Source organism: Diabrotica undecimpunctata, chromosome 2 (assembly GCF_040954645.1).
Source record: "Diabrotica undecimpunctata isolate CICGRU chromosome 2, icDiaUnde3, whole genome shotgun sequence".
NCBI lineage: Eukaryota > Metazoa > Arthropoda > Insecta > Coleoptera > Chrysomelidae > Diabrotica > Diabrotica undecimpunctata.
The window spans coordinates 126017425-126037651 of record NC_092804.1 but is presented as its reverse complement, the minus strand read 5'-3'; the positions used below and the strand labels follow the sequence as shown (position 1 = coordinate 126037651).

The window sequence follows — 20227 nt, the reverse complement described above, 5'->3', positions numbered from 1 at the left end:
TCTGCTGATTCAGATATTCATACACCTTTTATGTCTGTATTTAGCTGTGTAAACACTTATCAATAGTAATACCACTAGTGATTCAATTTTCGCGATAAGTCTGTCGATTTACTTCTAAACGAAACTGAGTTTCTTGAAAACACCACGAGTCCGTAGGACGAGTGGTGTTTTCTTTAAGAAACTCAGTTGAGTTTAGAAATAAAAGACAGACTTTATAAGCTAAATTAAATCACTAGTGGTATTTTATTAGACTATTTCATGAACAAAGTGATAGATCAAAAATTCAGTAGAATGAGAGGAAGGAATTTAATAATAATACATTTGATCTAGGTAACGAAAATCTACCCATTTTTTGAATAATTCACAATTAGTCATAATCATGAAATATTTATTATAACTATAAATAATTTGTTATAATTATTTTTTACCTATAACAATAAATAATTTGTACACGAAAAAAATACATTATTCTCGACCATAATTCTTATAAACGGTGCAATTGTAAAAATTTTGAATAGTATGACCGTTATTAGGTGGATAATATATTTTCTTCAATGTTTTGGTTTATAACGTCGTTTGAAGTACCACCGAAACGACTCATTTTGACGTATACAGCTACAATAATTTTTTTGGCAAACGTCAAACTTTGCTTTGCGATCGGTATCCATGATTACGTCGTTGAAAACACGAAGCTGATAGACCAATCAGAATTGAAAGACAGTTGGTGTTTTCGCGATAACACAAGCTGTCTTTGGTTTGTGATTGATTAATTCCGCTATTAAATAGACTAACTCGTTATTTGACACTCATAAACTTTGAATCGTGATAATTAAGTGTCGTTTTGGGTACTCTCGATTCATATATAATGCATGACTCGATGTATTATGTACATATAGAACAAATAAGTATCTACGGATGCTAATACTCTTTCTATTGATAGAATAACTAATTCACTGTCCTTATGAAATAAAAACAATATACTAATTTAAGTATTTTATATCTTTGCGTATGTAGTCGACTTTCGATCATCCTCTCAGTCGACACATTATAAGTCGATACAGTAATATTTTTATTATTATAGGCAGAAATACAATATTTTATTGTTACAATTTAAAATGACCAGCAAGAAAACATATTTTTTTACGCGCCGCTTGTAATCCAATTAAAAATTTCTTAAAATTCATGATGGACACGTGATTTCGGCTACATTTTTCCACTACGTCGCGTGATTTTTGATATCTAATTTTACTTGTTCTTTGCCAGACTATAGCATAATTCAACTAAATTAAGTTTATGTTGTTTTTTTACCGTTTCTAAAAGCAACGAATAGAATTTCGCCTTCTTTGTAAGTAATATTGTAAGTAGTAAGTAGTAAGATATTTTCTAGTAGATTATTACTGTCTTTTTACATAAGTTTTTCAATTTATATGAGGGCTGCTCCATTTTCTTGTAAAGGTATTTTTCAAATGTTTTAAAAAAGTTTAATTATGGATTTAAATTGATGTTTTTTATATATTATTTGTTATTTTGTTTATCTACTATATTAAAATAGCGCAATAGCTAATTTATTATTGTAGGATAATCCCATCCTACCCATTAAGTCTTTAAAACATCTAACCAAGTTTTTTATTATCTGTCATCAAATAATATATTTTTGTTGTAGTTACTATATCTTTGAAATTAATGCATTTATTTGGCTGTATCAAAATAATAAAATTTCCTACAATAATATTGTCGTCTGGCACAAAGATGTACGGAAACTTAGTACTTGAATAGTTGGAATGTAATAACGGATTGTTGTTATATGCAGATTATCGAGCTAAGTGTACCCGAAGTAAGGATAAGTTAGAGACAATATTGAGATTTAGACAATAGATTTAATTGCTCCTCCATTTCAATATGTATAAGCTAGATATCTTTGATTTATTTGGAATATGCTAATTAGTGTCTTTGAAATGAAAATATCTTTGATTTAAATTAATCACGCAATGAAAGGTTTGTAGGAATCGTTAACTTAATATATATACAAGAAAAATAAGACACAAAAATAACAAGTTCGGGAGTCACAGTTTAGAGACATATAATAGTTACAAGTAAAAATAGGGTAACTTAATATACTATCTAGATCTAGAGTATTCATCTGTTAGTAGAGAAGTAAAGGTTTAAAGTGGCATTTTTTGATTCGATTGTTTATAGCTTGGTAAATTGCAAAATAAGGCTAAAATTTAAAAAATGAAAAATTTGCTATAACTTTTGCAAAAATAAACTGATAATTTTGATATTCGATGAAAAGTTAAGTCAGGTAGTCTTTATAATGCTTAAAAAAATTTAAGATGATTCGTTAAATAATTCAAATTTTATTTTTGTTTATCCCACAGAGCTTTTTTGCAATGTTATTGCACAGAAAATAATTAGGATATAGTAATTCTGTAGTTACCACATGACACAAGAATTATATTTTCAATATATCATATTTCAAAAAATCAATAAAAGTCGGTTTCGCCTTTGCAAAAACAATTTGCTAAAGTAGTAATTTTTGAAAAGGCAAACCACTAATGCCGAAGAACAACAAGGTTTTACAAGCGGGCGGTCTATAACACATGCAGTATTCATAATAAAACAAATAAAAGAAAAAGCTATAGAGTTCAGCATGCCAGCGTATATTTGTTTCATTGATCTGACAAAGGCGTTTGACAGGGTGCGCCTGGAAGATATTCTAAATATATTAATAGAAAGTGTTGTTTTTGCAGTCAACCACAGACCCTAAATAGCAAAATTCTTCCACTATTTCTATAGTTTTCTGTTAAAAGTCTAACATTAATAAGAGTAGCAGCAAATTTTATGATAATACAACCAGAAAAAGCGCATCAAACAGTCTATTGTAACTTCCCGTAATTATTCTTGTTTTTTCTTTTCTTTTTTATCGTTTGCAACAAATTTTGTCTTTTTAATTATTTTTAATAATTTAATGAGCTATTTATATCATAAATTACAAACGTTGCTTGCATAATCCTTTCGTATGAAAGCTTCAATTTGCCAATTATTTCAGGTATTGAACTAACTAATTTCTGCTTTACTGAACACAATGTATTTGAGCATGAAATATTTACTTTATACTTACAAAGCAATTAATCGATACGAAGTGCGATTTGTTAAGTTTGTTTAAATTAGGATCTCGGCTGCTACCTGCTTTCTTCCCCTGTAAGTTATAATTAGTAGTTTAATCGAACTGAGTTACGTTCAAACATTATCATACGTCTGTACTTAACTTTCCTCTTCGATGCTTAAATTAATATACTGTGACCTTTATTGCTTCAGTATATACTATATTATTTTTAATAAAATATGATTAGTAATAAATTGTTACCCCTAGTCTAGAACACATTACTCTAGTCCCACCAAAACCATATTCTTGAAAATAAAAAAAAAACATCTTCTGGTTCTTCCATATTTATTTTTAAAATTTCGATGTATGTTATTTCCAATGCGTTCTGTATTCTTTTATTTTATCATTCCGCGAGTATCTATCTATCTATCAAGTGCTGTCATGCTTTTCATTGTTGTGAGAAACCAAACAATCTCATAAATGGCTTACTTGTTCTAATAATGATCGTTTATTACTATTTTTTTTTCTTATTGAGTATTTATTTTCAAACGTGATAACTTCTGGCTTTTTGTCGTTATTTTTAAATTGAAATTCTTACACTATAGTTTGTAAATAATTTTTGAATTATTAGCTTATCATCAACAAAACGTACTCTAATCGATTGTTGTGATTGATTTGTTTATATATATATATATATATATATATATATATATATATAGTAAAACCTCGATATAACGGACCTCTATTTAACGGACTTCTGATATATCGGACAAAATATCCGGTAAAATGTAAAAAAAACGTAGTGTTAATAGTATATATGCTTAACCCGCCCCATATCACTGTATTACAAAGAATTTCGATAAAATTTAGCATGAGAGAACACAGTCATTTCTAATGGTAATATGTATATATTTTTTTGTTGAAAAATAAATAAGTAAAGCATATATAGCTAAAGCTAAAATACATATTTTAGGTAAGAGACAGAAAGTGAGAACATCTCATACATTATGTGATCAATATGGCATAAAAAAGCATGTTTCGGACATAAAAAACAAAAGCAAAATAAATAAATTTGCATTAATGTGTGATGTATGAGAGAACAGCAATCTCAGAAAACGAATGAAATTGGCTCGTGAAACTTCACTGGAAGGAGCTAGTGTTGCCCAAAATCGGTCTTGGTCTTGCAGTCTTGGTCTTGTTCTTGCGTTTTTGCAAGACCAAGACCAAGACCAAGACCGCCTAATTTTAGCAAGACCAAGACCAAGACTGACCGTGCAAGATTTAAGCAAGAACAAGACTAAGCCTGCGAGACTCTTGCGTCTTGCAGTTAGGACTGAGTGTGGTTTTAGCGAGTATAGTAGTTCGGGTATATGCTTAAAGACTCTATGAGATGCAAAAAAATATGCAATAAAATTTGAAAAACTGGACTTATGCGAATTACAAACAATACCATAAACATACATACCGAATTAAAATGTTCATTAAAAAAACACATTTGACACGTGCTCAGAGGTCATAATTACAATGTAAAAATAAAATATTTTGTATATTTCTGTCACTCCAGTGAATAAGTGGTTAAGTCAATTTTGCATAGTTTTCAGGAGATGAGTTACAAGTTTTGACAACATGTCATAAATCGATTTTATACGATAGAATGCTAAAACATTTACAAAAAAATTAGATAGAATACAAATGTATTATTGGTCTCATTCTGTAACTACTAAGTGATTAGGATACTGAGATATGAGACTTAACCATTTATTCACCGTCGACTTACCCAGTTATTCACATCAATATATTAATAAAAATAAGCCAATCTGTGTATTTTATTTCTTGGTTTAATGACTTAAAACATAAAAAAAAGGATATCTCTTTATTTTAAATTTAACAAAAACAGTTTAACAGTTTAAAAAACATTTATTATGAATTATTATGGTATGGTATGGTATATCTTCGTCAGGATCCAATTCTTCCAGGTCAGGATCATTGGCGACATCGTTTTTCGTTTTCAGGTTTTGATAAAATGAATGGAATGAAGGATCTATTAAAGGCAATAAAGACAATAAGTCTTTTTTCTTTTCTGCTGCTATCGGTACTGATTCGTTGTTAATATTGAGTAAACTAAATAATATAGTTGGACGTCCTCTACGAGCAAAATTTATTGTTTTGAAATGATCTTCTTCTTTTAATGAGCACTTAAATGAAATTTGGCCGCCGCTTTGAGCATATTGAAGCCATTGGACAGGTTTCCACAGAAACCGTTCGCCATCATTATCAATTTTTTAATAATGTAAGGGCCATGTTTCTTCACAAGCGAATTAAAATCGAAGAAGTTCTCTTTCAACATCATAACAATTTCAAAAGGATTTTTTTGTTTAGCAATTCTGATTAACTGTGCCCAGTCGTTAAGATGATTTATTTTTAAATTAGTTTTTTTCTTGGCCCTTTCAATAACGGAGTGGTCAGTATCACACTCCATATGGGTATGACCACTAACCAAAAATTTGTGGTTGATCTTCAGGTTTGCCTTTTGATTCACAAAATTAAGAAACATTAATGCAACGACGTTATTTTTATTTTGACCGCCACACGTATCGGAATAAAATGTTACTTCTGTTTTTTCAGAAGACAAGTGTGTTAAAAAATGATTAAGGCATGAGGCGATTTCATTAGCTCCCCTGCCAGATATGGTTTCATTCCACAAGTAGCAAGTTGCTTTGTCTGTTACCATGTCATGCACCGTGAGGTTAAAGCTCCACAGCTGCCTCTTGTAGAAAGAAACTGAGGTTGTAAGGTAAGGGGTAGGCAGGCACTGTTGCAAGTCAAATGCATAAACTCCTTTCGATTGATTTTCTTTAGCAATTGCCTTGTCTCGACTTTTCTTCTCATAAGCAAATTGAGCCATGTTATGATGTTCGTCTCTTTCGGCTATTAATTGGGTTTTATATTCTCCTGAGGATAATTTAATTTGTACATTAAAATTGTCACATTTGTGACATGTATCTTGCTTTGGTTTTTTAAAAGCTAAACCTAAATCACGAAAGATTTTAGTGTAAATAGTTAGGCAAACAGAAGATGCTCGTCCTTCCTTATACAAATCAAACATTTTTGAATAGTCAAATTGGATGGTAAAAATTTCTTATTAGTTCGATTTCGACAATAGTGGCTCTCGTAATTGGGGAATGACAAAATATGGGACTTGACATCCTGCAAATCTTTTAAGCTCCATTTACTTTGAGGCGAGGCTAAACCTCGTTGGTCTTTTTGTATTATACCACTTGCAGAATTGGTCTTTTTTTCTATTACTAATTGGACAAAACCTTTTGTTTCGCCCAATATTTTTTGGAAACAATCTCGGCATACTTTTACTTTTTGTTTATCAATTATTAAATGGTACGAGCAACTGCATGACCTATCTTTTTTTGGATTAATAATATTTTTTTTAGTCTTTTTATCATTTATTTCTATTAAAGAACCAACGTAACTGGCCCTCTTGTTTCTACTTCCTAAATTCCAATAGTTTTCGAAGCAAATTTTTTTAACATTTTCTGTTATCCTGTCATTGCATTTCATTCTACATGATTTTAAAGTACCCATTGTTCGTTCAGAAATTATTTTTCTTTTTCGGTTATGTATGATTTTCCTAAATTTCTCAATTTTTTGCATTCGGCTCTCTGACGTCTGGATCTCCCTCTTTTAATATCTTTTTTATTATTATTAGTTCTTACCTCAACAACTTCAGTGTTACATGAATTACTTCCATTGTTGTCTTCTTGGCACATATTTGTTTTTTTCGTCCGCTTAATGTTGGAGTTTCCTTCATCTGACGAGCTTGAATATCCAGGCTGTGGTAAATAAATCGGATCAGCAATGCTATCATCTGAACTGAAATCTTCCAGCACGCCAACTGCAACGATATTACTAGCTGATGATGTATTTGCGACATCCACATCTGAAACAAAGAACTGTTCTAGAAAGGTTTTGCACAAATCTAAGTAAGTACCTTACCTTTCATTAAATCGCTATCATTAGTGTCCTTTAGTTTGTTTGAATCAAAAGCAGGCAGCACAATCTTTTTTGACAAAGCTTTTTCTTTTAATTCTCTCAAAAATATTGACCGGGAATGCATATTTTAAACAGAATGCAGAAATAGTACGAAGAAATAATGTTATCAGTCACAGAGTAAAAATAAAATGAATGTAAATTTTTAATTTATCTTCGATAATAATATCGTTATATGCGCGTGTACTTCCCCGAATAGTGTTAATTAATAATTCAATAAATGTACATACAACGCTATCTAACGACTAGTGTATAACTACGCTGTAGCTCATCCAAAGGTATCTGCTTTGGATCGTAAATTAGCCAGAAAATGTCGTGATGTAATAACTTATATTATAGTTAACCAGTTGTGCACACTGGTCCAAAAAAGGTCAACTCGACTTAACCTGTTACGCACAGAAAACGATTATTGGTCATAACTGGGCAGGTTAATTTAACCATTTATTTCCTAAGACATTATTTTATATGTTATTAGGTAAGTCGAGTTAATCTAAATAGTACATAAATTTTAAAGATGGCCAAAAATACACATACGTATAACTTTGGCTAGAGTCAGCTTACAACTTAACTACTTGTTCACAACATGGGAGTTCACATTCTTTCCTCATTTGTGCACTTAACCCATTTTGGCAAAAATTCGACTTAACCACTTATTCACTGGAGTGACAGATTTTTTAACAGATTTCTTCGCTCTAAAATTAATTGTCCATATTTTGAGAATAGCCGCTCTCTAATTATAATATCGTATCGATATTTTTTAAAATATGTCACCCTAGATAAAAAATATAATTGTTACGAACAACCACTTAATAATTCAATTTTTTTCCCATTATAATTTAGTCAGGAGTAATCTAAATAAACAAATCTTATCGGCCTAAGGCTATAAATTGTTTCTGCTGAGTGTGCGATGAGATCATTCGGTTAGAAAATTTGCTGAAAGAGTCAAAAGTAACGAGACAAATTAATAACAGATAATATCGCCTACCATGTAAACAGGATACCGAAGTAACGATATATAATTCTCGGTTTGTTATTAGATACTTAGGGTATTGGATAGTAACGAACATAAATTATAGTAGTATAGTAGTTACTTTTTCGACATCACTTAACTTCATTCCCAATTGAGCTTTCCTTTGAGTCTAATGTAATAATTGTTTTTCATTTAATCCTTGTTGTTCCCGGAGTGACAAGTTTACAATTTGACATGAGGGACAAAGATTCAATTCAAATAGTTCTAGTCGGAGTAATGAGCGTTGGAGTTATAGATCTAAAAGCCCTAAAAGCAAATTTGATGAGTTTTTCGAAATAATTTATGCATCTTAAATTGCTTTGTGTAAATTGTGCCTACATAGGAAGGTTGAAATGAAAATGAACACCAGAAACACGTCAGGTTTAAGGAAGCATCTAGTATCTTTTCACAAAAAGGAATTGCAAATATTTCTTCCTGAAAAACCAAAATTTGGTGGAGATATTACAAGCTTTTTAATAACCGCTAGAAAAAGTGGAAATGTAAAAAATATACTTATTACCTTATTACCAATTGCATATATTATCTACCTACTACTTTAGTTTGGTAAATTAATGTATTTATTAATTAGGTATCTCCTTAATTTAACACAACTTCTTTTGATTATCATTGCTTTTTTACCTATTCTTTATTTTTTCTTTATTCTTTATTTTTTATTTAACTATAAGTTAGTTTTTTATATAAAAGTAGAAATAAGATTGGTAAAAACATTTATTTTGCTTTACTAAGTGGATTATAGTTTGTTATCTGATCACCTAAAAAATATGTGCCCTTGATACATGTATGTGGATTTTTTGCCCATCATGTCCATCAATCCCTTTCTAGGCAGATAATATTCTTTAAAGTACAAGCATGCTGATGTCATTAATTTGCTTTTTTTTGTGTTTTAACCACGTTTTAGCACATGTAAGCGTAGTAAATGCAAACGTTTATTAAGAAACAGATTTACTTCCGTGGGGCATGGTAGATAGATGAGTTAGAGCATAGGCACAGATGGCTTAGATCGTGGCTTCAAACCCCACCCGATGTCAGTTGTTTAGACATTTATTAATTTGGTTGATCTTTATTATTCTTCTTCTTCTTCATGTGCCGAGCTTGATTGTCGAGCGTTGGTTATCAAATTGGCTATAGTAATTTTGTTTACGGCAGCTCGGAAAAGAGAAGCAGAGGATCTGTTAAACTAATCTCTCAGGTTTCTAAGCCATGACGTTCTTCTTCGACTTTTATTATGGCTTTATTATGGCTATGTTAATTCAAGCTTAAAATGTACTTACTCTGTTACGTTGTTTTAAGATCTATATCCTAAGTGCAATACCAAGACCAAGACCAAGACCAGGTGCATTGCCGCAAGACCAAGACCAAGACCAAGACTGTCTAAGTCTCGTCTTGTTCTTGCATTTGGGCAACACTAGAAGGAGCAATCGTAAAATGGTACGGCCGACAACGTTCTAGTGAGGTCCCGGTTCGGGCAGTCGAATTAAAATCTGCTGCAATTAAATTATCAAATCATATAGACATACCATTCAGAACAAGTATGATATACCATGAATAAAAGAATTTGCGGCGAAGCTTCAAGTGCACCAAAAGAAGAAATATAACCTTTTAGGCGAAAATTAGCGGATCATATAAGTAACGAAATCTACTACGTAAGTAACGTTCTAGCTACTAGAATCTCAGAATGCTGACGAATCAGGTTTGTCATGGCGTCCATTTTCTGAAAGTACACAAGCCTCCAAATATAAAAAATTGAATTCTGTAAGAAAAATCAGCAAGAACAGGATCTCGGCACTGCTTTGTGCTAACGCCGATGGACCACATAGATTGACACCTGGAATTGTATTGCAAATCTCGTAAACCTAGAGTTTTAAAAGATATAATGCATCATCTGCTTGTTTCATATTATAGCTCTAAGACGGCATGGTTCACTTCAGATATTTTCCAAAATTGATTTTTCAAAGAATTTGTACCTTCAAACCTTCAGTAAGTAAATTGCAAGAGAAAAAATTGGAGATACTGCCAGAAGACGTGAAATTTTTATTGCTTTTAGACAACGCTCCTGCTCACACCTCTGAAAATATTCTACGTTCAGAAGATGGCAACTTTAGCTGTATGTTTTTGCCAAAAAATACATCACTTATTCAACTCATGTATCAGGGAATAATTTTGGCAACCAAACAAATATATCGCAGAAAGTTTTTAGTCGAAATAATGGTTGTATTGCACAATGGAGCATGGGAGAAGATGTTAGAGCAAACATTAAACAAAGGTTGGAAGAATTTGTTTGATGGCCAAGATGCAGACATAGATTTAGAAGGGTTGGAAGTTACTGATTTCTGTAGGACAATACATAATAATGCTGGAGAACATGTAGCTGAGGAAGATGTTCTACAATGGCTAGAAGTAGATGAAGGTGACCCTGGGTAAACATCATGACTCAAAGTGAAATAGCAGATGAAGTTATGAACCTAAGAAATGAGGATGGAAGTGAAGATACGGAAGAAGATGACAAAACAACACTGCCAGAAATTTATCAGAGGTAAGATCGCATCTCGTCGATCTAATGATATTTATTGATTATGCATCATATAATAAAGTTCAACTGTATTCTACGCATTTTCGTAATTTTAGCGAGTTGATCATAAAAAATCAGCAAACATCGAAAGTGCAAACGAAACTTGATTATTTTTTCAAAACAGGATTACCGACATCAACCGCGTCGATATCAACAACAATGTCACTTCACGACGAATGTCCGAAGACAATTAAATAGAATTTTGTTTGTATTTTGTATTTTTTATATATATCTAAATATAGTGTATATACATATTTGCAAAAAAATTTTTTGATTCATTTTAAACATATTTTTATATAACGGACTTTCGGCTATAACGAACACACCGTCCCCCCAAGTAGTCCGTTATATCGAGGTTTTACTGTATATATATATATATATATATATATATATATATATATATATATATATATATATTTATATATATATATTTATATGTATATATATATATATATATATAGAAAAAAATTTATTTCCTAGGTTTGCCGGTCTGTTGTAAATAAAAATACTTTATATATACTATTACTGTCATTTTCAATATGCACTTTATTTCATAAACATTATATTATAGAATTATATTTGTATTTATACAATAATATGTACAATTTATTTTATAAATAACGTTGGATTGATGATCATCAATAAAATATTATTTATAAAGTAAATTGTAAAGACTGTAATTCGACATTTATTGGGCAAACACACTAATACCTGCATAGAAGAGTTTTTGCACACAAACATAGTGTACAAACCAACAGGTTAAACACAACAGCACTAACCAAACATTCTCTAGAAAATAGCCATTCCTTTGATTTAGAAAATATACAGATTTTGGTCAAAGAACAAAGTTACAACAAAAGATGCATATTGGAGATGATGAACATAAAAAAAGATCTAAATTTGATGAATAATAAGACTGGCATCAAAGATCTTTCCAATATGTATCATAATTTAATAAACTGAGTTGTTTAGAAATGCACCATGGCAGATATTTTAAGAAATGTTCCTGGACCACTCATGTTTTACTATACCTCCCAGATATCATCTGTCAATGTCAGATATCAATTTTTCAATCCGTGTTAAACTTCTACAGTGTAAACATAAAATAGAATTGTATAATAAAATTTTTATAAAATAAAATGCTTCCCAAAAATGGCAAATTGTCGAAAAGTTTAAGCAATAATTAAGTATTTTTATTGACAACAGACCAAAAACCCAGGAAATAAAAAAGTTTCTATTTAAAAATTGACAGTTAGGAGTTAACAAACACTATATATTATATATATATATATATATATATATATATATATATATATATATATAACGAACTGGCAGCTGTTTTGGATTAGGGCTAGACAGTCGACAGCCAATGTTCCACTATACTGTATAGAGGATACATAGAAATTGTAGTATGCGAAACCCGTCGTCGGTAGTAGAATAAATTGATGTTAAGTAAGTCTTGTTTTTATTTTTCTTTACCTAAATTGAAATGGACGGCGCATGCAACATATTATTCAAGATTTAATCCGAAAAGTTATTTATTTTTTTGTAATATATATTTTAATCGTTTTTATATATAATTCTCAGAAAACTAGAGAGTACTCTGTAAATATGAAGTAGAAAAAGCACAATATTTAAACAGAATGTGAATAAACAAGGGCTAAAAGTTTTTAAATCTTTAAAAGAAGATGAGAATAACAATCTTACTAGCAGATGCTGGTGCAACAAAGGCATTGCAGCTATTATTATGGCCAAACATTAATATCAGAAGAACTTTCTAGCACTAGTCACAAATTATCTATACAAAGAACTAGACTCCGACAAACTTTATAGTTTATTTTTATGAACGAGAAAGTAATTGGCATAATTTTAACTGGTAGCTCCGACCACTCCATGGGCGTGCTCAAGATTAATTGAAAAATTACTTTGAATAATTGTAAAAAATAAATGAATTATTTCAGTGTTATAAAGTGTTATGTGTATGTAAACAAAAGTGACCTCTTTTATCACACACTATATTAGAACTGACTGGCCTACATTAAAAAGGGTTTTAAAAAATTCACATTTTTTTTTAATTTTTAAAAATTACAAAAGAGAAAAAGAGTTTTTAAAACCGTCTAAGGTATGTTAAATAGATGAATAAAAATATTAATATAAAACTTACAGCTACTTGTTACAAATCCAAATCAGATTCAGAAGATGAACTTTCAGAACCAAGATTTATAATAACTGGCTCGATCATTTTATCAGTAATATTGTCCAGCTTCCACATTTTTTCCTCTTCTTTAATAGTGTGATTTACTGTCTTTTCCCAGTTTTCAGGTTTTACATTATTTACGGCCTCCAAAAACAACTGTTTAACATCATGAATTTTAAAAGTGGTATTTTTTCTTGAAACTTCACTCTTTATCTGTGCCCATACCAGTTCAATCGGGTTTAATTCACAATGATATGGTGGGGATCTAAGTACTGTCATTCCACGATTTTTGGCAATTTCATCAATTTCGTATTTTTTAAAATTTTCTTTATGAAGGGCACACAACGAATAAAGTTCCTTTCTTATAGATCCGGGATGATACGTAATATTTTTTGAACTCAGCCAATTCTGCAAGTCTTTTTTTAACCACTTGGTTGTGGGCAGTCCTTCTATAAGTCTGGAGTGATAACTTGCATTATCCATTACTATTACACAGTTCTTAGGAAGAAGATCTATCATTTGTTCGAACCATTCTTGAAAGACATCAGCGTTCATGTCTTCATGGTAGTCACCGGTACGAGTTGATTCAAAAGTTAATAAACCACCTTCAACAAAACCGTCTGAACTGCCAATGTGTACTATTATCAGCCTGCGTCCCTTTCCTGATGGTGGGTTTAAACCAGTAGATAAGTTATTTACAAAAGCGTGCCTTTGACTTGTAACAGTTTCATCCTGCCAAAATTTATTTGGTGTATGACCCTCGTTGATCCATGTTTCATCAAAATAAAATATTTTTCTTTTTTGGTTTCTCATTTCCTTTATGGTTCTTAGAAAATGTCTTCTCCATATGACAATATCGCTTCTTTCTAATAAAATAGACTTTTTGGGATTCTTTTTCCAGCGGAAGCCTATTTCTTTTAAAAGTTTCCATAACGTACTTCGACTCATTTCTGGGTAATCCTTATCATCTCGAACTGAGACAAGAACTTTATCCAATGTTGGAAATTCTTGTCTAAAGAAGAATTCACGCACTTTCCGTCGAAGTCCTTCTTTAAAATAATATTCTATTTGAAATTTTGGTTTCCCTGGAGCATTACGTGGCATTTGAAAACTACCACATTTCTCTTCTTTAATAACTCTGTAAATCGTAGATTTCCCAACACCAAGTGTACTGCTAACTAACTCAACGGTCTCATCAACACTTTCACATAAACGTTTGTCTGTAAATGATTTAAAACAATTAAATATTAATGTTTTTTCATTAACTGTTAGAGGACCAATTTTTCGGCGTTTACACGGCACTTCCAAATTTTCCATAACACTAGTATACACAATAAACTGCACCTTGCAACTGAAGTACCTACTTTTAGTGAACTATTAAGAATTTTGAATACGCCACTTGGACCTTCCTACAAAATGGAAAAACCCACTATCACATTTTCTGTGGAATAAGTTTAGAAGGTAATTATTTAGTCAATTACTGTCGTAGATTCCTGGAATTAAAGAATTAAATGTTTGATTGTTGAAACCCTTACTTCGTGGAATGCACTCATTTCAGATAAAATAAAACGTTTTATTTTATCTAAAGAATTAAACTTTATTTTGCAAATAGGTAGGTACTTACTAAACTTTTATTGGTTATATATAACCAATAAAATAAACATCTTACATTTCTTGCAAATTCATTAGTACCTGTTAACCTCCATCACTCCGACACTGGCAACCTGATTTAGTGATTAGTAATCCTCACAACTATTGTATTCTATTCTGCTCCAACCTTTATACCTGGTGGTCATACTCAATTTAAAATTGTTTTCCTATATACTTCTGTAAACTTGTTGACAAATATCTGTTTTTCATTGAGTCACCCGTATCAACAGTTTAGGGATTTGCATACATAATTTATTGTTTAATTACTCTCTCATACATAAAAATACACTATAGTTTGGGAATGTGACGTAGTGTTTCGCGCAGACGGGAGGATCGTTTCTACCAGCGGCGGACGGAAACCGGTAGCTTTAAAATAAATTTTTATAAGTGTATTCAATTAAAGTGAAGAATGAAATGAAGTTTATAGTCAGTTGAATTCGATAAAATAATGAGTAAAATATTAGGAGTACTTTAATAAATAACAAATTTCTCAATACTTACAATTTATTATTAACATTACCAGAAAGGAACGAAGGGTTTCAACAACACAAAAAAAAATAAGTAGTTCATTTTAACTAATTAAATATTGTATTTATTTTCTAAACAGTAATGATTGTAAATACTTATATATTTTGTACACGCTAGTGACAACTGAGTGACAGGAAAAAGAAACGTATTTTTAAATGTGTAAAATTTATTTCCTAGCTGAGCACTTTTGGATTACAAAGCCATCTACAGTGCTATGATCAATAATTACAAAATACCACTATGAAGAGAGAAAGCCCATGTATGAATAAAACAAAATTTTTAACTTACCTATACAGTTTTTTAATAATATAAAAAACTTTGTTCGAAGTTTGAAGCTTTTAAATGTTTTATTGTAAAATATTGGTTTTAAAATGTTTAGAACAGTACAAAGGAATATCACACAAAAAACACGTATATTCCGGAATTTGAATCACTATCTTCATTATCAGAAAGGCTTTCTTCGGATGAATCAGTGTTAATAAAAAATTGTAGGTGGTCCAGCGTAGAGTCTTATAAATTGTCTTTTGCGATTTGAGTGTTTTCATATTTTTGTACGTGTTTATATATGTTAGTATACCCACTCTTCTATTAAAACTTCTGAAAATTTTATTCTTGTTATATTTTTAACAACATTTATGTTAAATTTTGTATTATGAGTGGCCACTCTACCTTTTACCAAAGCCCATATTTTTTCGATAAGGTTTAACTCCGGATGATATAGAGGCAAGCGAAGTACTTGATGTCCATGTTCTTCAAGCTCATAATCTAATACATAATCTGGTGGAAAACGTGGTTTATGGGCTTATATAATTTTGTATAATTTTGGTTTATTTAGTTTTTCTTAAAATGAAATACTATTTTCTTGTAACCACTTTACCATAATATCCCTACGGCTAGCAGATGTCACATTTTTTTTATTAGTAAAAAGCAGCACTCTTGGATCCTGAAAGCATAAATATCATTAAATTATTGTACAAATTATTTTAGAGGATTTTTTGGCGAATTAAAATATTCATTGTATATTATTATTTTTACTAAATGTTGCGTTATCAAAAACTTTTTGCCGAAAAACCTTTACCTCGATATTAGTTTCATAGACGGCCATTTGCGAAATTTTTCTCAACAATAGAATGTGATTTATTATGAAAGTAATTAGTTAAGTGAACTATAATCGGTTCACAATTTGTCGATAGCTCACTACAAGTTTAACCCTAATTAGAGAACTGAAATATAGAGAGGATAGGTAATACAATATAATAATAACCACCAACCTGAAACTGACGGTTTAAGATGTTTTCGACTAACCCACCTTGTATCTGAGGAATACAATACAGCAGTCAACCTTATAATCCGATTACGAAGGTATTTTGGTTACATATGACCGACCAGTGTCGTAGAGTATATGATTGAAACATTTATTTGAACTAAATAAATATATTTTTTAAATTGTACTTATGTAAATTGTATTTTTGTTTTATTGAAACTTCTTTATTTTATTCAAAAATAAAAAGTTTCTTGCCATTTGTAAAAGATACATTTATTTAATTAAGGGAAAGGCGCCAAATGTCGCCTGGCAAAATTTTTAATGTGTTTTAAATTATGTATCCATTATTTTCGAATCTGGAGAAAACTAATAAATGTTTTTGAAAAATTTAAACGCAGAATGAATATTACATTATTACTGAGGGCAGAAAGTCTCTGAAAACTGCTACAATGTTAATTTTAATATGTTATGTAACAGGGGTGAAAATAAAAGAGAAAATATAGTATAATTTTTTATATTTTATTTAATTTTAGTATAATATTGCATGCAAAAGAAACTTTTTATTTATTCTATTAAATATTTCATTCTGCCTTTAAATTTTTCAAAAATGCTTTTTAGTTTTCTCAGGATTTGAAAAAAAATGGATACATTTAAAACACATTGAACATTTTGACAGGCGACATTTTGCGCCTTTCCCCTTTAATACCTTACGATTACAACTACTATTACTTACATTACATAATAATTACGATTAGAAAACTATTCAAATTCAAAATAAATAGGATCAACTTCGGAATCCAAGTCGTCTCGAGGGTTAATAATTAGCGGTTGTGTCTCTACGGTCGCATCAATTATGCTATCAGGATCCCACATTTTTTGTTCTTCTTCTATTACATGTCTTACTACATTTTTCCGGTTTTGTTTTGTAATATGTTGTAAAGACTCGTCTAACAATTCACGTACAGCTTGTATTTTATATGACGTATTTTTCTAGCCACATAACTTTTTTATTTGTGCCCAAATGAGTTCAATTGGATTTATTTCGCAGTGGTAGGGTGGAAGTCTAAGGACTGTGATGTTTCGCCTTTCCGCCATTTTGTCAACTACGTATTTCTTGAACTTAGATTTGTGTTGCCGGGCAATTTTTAAAAGTTCTGCTTTTACCATTCCACCTTCGTAAGGCAGATATTCCGCAGCCAGTCAAGAATATCCTGTTTCTTCCACGCAGTCGTTGAAAGTCTTTCTACTAGTCGTGAATGATAAGGTGCATTGTCTAATACTATAATTGAATTTGGTGGTATGTGTTTAATCTTCTGCACAAAATACTCTTCAAAAACATCAGCTGTTATCTCCTCGTGATAGTCTTTTATGCTTTTGGACTGAAATTCCAACAAACCATGCTTAACAAATCCTTTTTCACTGCCAATGTGAGAAATTATTAATCTACTGCCTTTACCAGAAAATGGGGAGATACCAGTAGACCAACCTTCCATAAAGGCTTGCCTGAAGCTTAATATATTTTTATCTGACCAATTTTTTTTTAGAGTATGACCTGAGCTTACCCACGCATTTTCCTGGTAGAAGATTGGCGTTCCTTCAGCCCGGAATTTTCTTATGGATCTTAGATAATTTCTTTTCCAACATATTATCTCCTCCCGGTCAATCAAAAGTGATTTTCGGTCTGATTTCTCCAACCGGAAATTTAAACCAAGTATTAGTGATAATAATTAAGTTTTTCTCCTGGCAAAACTGTATTAGTCGATCACCTCGCTCATATCTTGTTCCCAACCCATACTTGCCAACTATTTCACTGACTTCGCCTTTTCCTACTTTGGAGTTAAAATCCCCCATTACCATGGTTATGTCTTATTTCTTTAGGTTTTTTATGATTTCGTCTAATTGTTCGTAAAACTCTTCAACTTCTTCATCAGTACTCTGAGATGTGGGAGCATAAACCTGAATTATATTTATGTCTAGAGGGTGCGCACTTATCTGGATCAACATGCAGCATTCTGAATATGGAATAAAATTTATGTTTTTTGTTTTTGTTATTTACTAGAACCGCTACTCCATGCCTATGGTTGACATCTTCTTCTCTGCTGCCTGAAAAAAATATTGTTGCATCCTCTTTCTCGCGCTTACCATTACATGGCCATCTTATTTCACTCAACCCCAGAATATCAATTTTGAGCCTCTTCATTCCATTAATTGCGTTGTTTAGTTTTCCAGTCTGATAAAGAGTTCTTACGTCCCATGTAGCTATTTTAACAGTATTTTTTCTGATATTTTTGACTGTAGCGGCAGTAATTCATAAGCAGCCGTTTAAGCAGCTTCACTTATCTCATGTGGTATCAATTCGGCACTTACTAGTGATTTCTATTTTTTAATTGGAAAAGCGAAAACATTTTCCAATTTTATGACAAGCGCTAAAAATACAAGTTAATATTATTATTAAGGCCACCCACGTAGATATCAATATCGTTCTAAAATTAAAAAAATCGCACCAAAAGTTAAAAAAAGTTGTACAGTGAGCGGTCCTATAGACTAGCCTAAAGCTTAGTACTATGTTTTTTGAATTTTTTAAATTTAAATAAGGCAATTTTAATTTTTGGTTATTATTCTTTTTAGATTTTAATAAAATTGGAAAAGTTGCATAACGTTCACCACTACTCATGTAAATGGAATTTTTCAATTGTTTACTGTGACTACTATTTTGTAAAAAGGTATATTTAATATGTGCTGATTTAGAAAAATTTTCTAAAGTATAAATATATAAAAGTTCAACTCAAGTATTTTACTAATAACTCTTTTTGTCACACTTTAGTACAATTTTTGAACTGGTAATTGTAAAAATCTGACATTATACTTATACAAAATAATTTTAAAATGAGAAGTGTATGGAATGAAAACTAAAGCCCGATTTCATAAATAAACTAAACTTAACTAAACCTTAACTAACGTTCATTTTACACTAAAGTACACTTTAGAGTCACACCCAGTTTCATAATACATACAGCTCTTTTCATTGTTAAAAGAAAACTTTGGTGTTTAAATTGGTAGGTTGGCAATTACGTTTCTTTAAATTTTGATTTATTTTTGTCAAAATAACCTTATTTTTCTTGTTGTATGTTAATTTGCGTATGAAATTGATAATTGTTATTAATTATGTCTGTATCAAAAAGAAGTAGTTCTTTAAATTTTACAAAGATGAGAACTTCCACTTATTCAGGAAGTACCCAAATATAAAGTATAGAAACCAAGAAAAATATTAACGAAAACTGGAAGTTTTAAATGAAGAGAATGACCGATAAAAGGACAAAGAAGAAAAAGAAAGGCCAATTATAAAAAAATTAAGAAACAAGAAATAAAAATTAAAATTTTGAAAATGGAATTATGATTAAAACAAAATTATGAATGTATGGCTTGTGTGAGTTCATTTCAAATAGGTAAAAGAAATAAAATAAGACTTGCTCACAATCAATTTAATTTTACTACCAAAACGACCGGTTTCGCTTTCTACACTTTGCAAAGCATCTTCAGGTCATACGGTACAAAGTAAATTAAATGCTAAAATTATAAAAAGTCCATATTAGGGTGCTGTCTTATAAAGATAAAGATCAAAAAAGTTATAGTAATTATGCCAATATTACATGTATGTGTTTATTATTATGCATAAAATTGATTAAGCAGACAAATTGGTAAGTGGTAAATTAAAATATAACTCTTTCTGTCATCACTGGGTATGCTTTTATTTTTCTTTGTATTACTTCTATTAGACTTGTTTGAGCTATCAATTTTTCTTTTTACTCTTGTCTTAGCTC

General features: G+C 30.7%; 1 protein-coding gene across 2 annotated transcripts in view; it reads left to right on the top strand.

Annotated features, from left to right (window-relative positions):
- The window catches only part of LOC140434852 (5-hydroxytryptamine receptor 1-like), a 1076278-nt gene that overhangs the window by 112818 nt on the left and 943233 nt on the right, over positions 1-20227 (top strand). The gene's annotated exons all lie outside the window — the stretch shown is intronic.